Here is a 909-nt window from a genome sequence, read left to right as displayed (position 1 = left end):
TCTGACTAGGTCAGATTCAGCTCACAATATGTGCCTACTCGATTTTGGGGCTTTTGAATGAGTTAAACCAATTGAATAAAGCGTAAGACAAAGATTAAACAATTAATCATAGAACAAAATAAGAGCTAAAATATTATTAAAGATGAATGATAATGTCACAGGATACAATTAGCCTAGGATTCATAGACTGTATCAAAGAGTAAAAACAAGGAAAAGTAAAAGGAGATACGAAAATCCCTTTCAAGGAACCTGTCTACTCTGCAATCGGCTTCCTAGGTCTTAAGGACGGACCTTGAATATTCCTCGAGGATAGCTTTGAAGGAGCTTCAATGGAGGTTGATGAAGATGGAGGAGATGGAGAGGAAGTTCAAGGGGAAAACTAAGATAATTTACAAATAATGAAAGATACTAATTTACATTGGAAAAAATCTATTTATAGGCGTGGCTCGGCCCTCTTTTTGACCTATTTTCGTGTCCTTATGCAGGTAGGAAGTCGTGGGGTCCGTCGTAGCATCGTGGGGGCGGAATTGGTCTTTTTGACCAATTCCCGCAGGTCTGCTCGCCGAGTGTGACTCAACCAATGCTAGAATTGGACTGTGACTCAACCAAGTGTACACCTGCTATTCTTTCCAAGTTTCTATCTTCATTCCAATGGGAACACCTCTCCGCTAGCTCTTCTATGAGATTGTATGCTTCCTCCTCAGATTTCCTCAAAATATTTCCACTTGCAGCAGAATCAATAGTAGCACGGTCAGAAGCGGACAACCCTCCATAGAAATTATTTACCAATAGGCTCTTTGCAAATCCATGATGTGGGCACTTCTTAAGTAAGCGATGAAACCTCTCCCATGCTTCATATAGGTTTTCCTTGGGCGATTGGCGAAAAGAGTGAATTTCATTTTTATACAT

The 909-nt window shown here is 40.3% G+C and overlaps 1 non-coding gene across 1 annotated transcript; it reads left to right on the top strand.

The window, feature by feature from the left end:
* Positions 1 to 802: 802 nt before the first annotated feature.
* On the top strand, positions 803 to 909 carry LOC136201749 (small nucleolar RNA R71). The gene has a single exon (XR_010674092.1). It is a non-coding gene; the product is annotated as a small nucleolar RNA R71 (small nucleolar RNA).

This window comes from Euphorbia lathyris, chromosome 7 (assembly GCF_963576675.1).
Source record: "Euphorbia lathyris chromosome 7, ddEupLath1.1, whole genome shotgun sequence".
NCBI classification, from domain to species: domain Eukaryota; kingdom Viridiplantae; phylum Streptophyta; class Magnoliopsida; order Malpighiales; family Euphorbiaceae; genus Euphorbia; species Euphorbia lathyris.
This window is presented reverse-complemented; position numbering and strand designations above follow the sequence as displayed.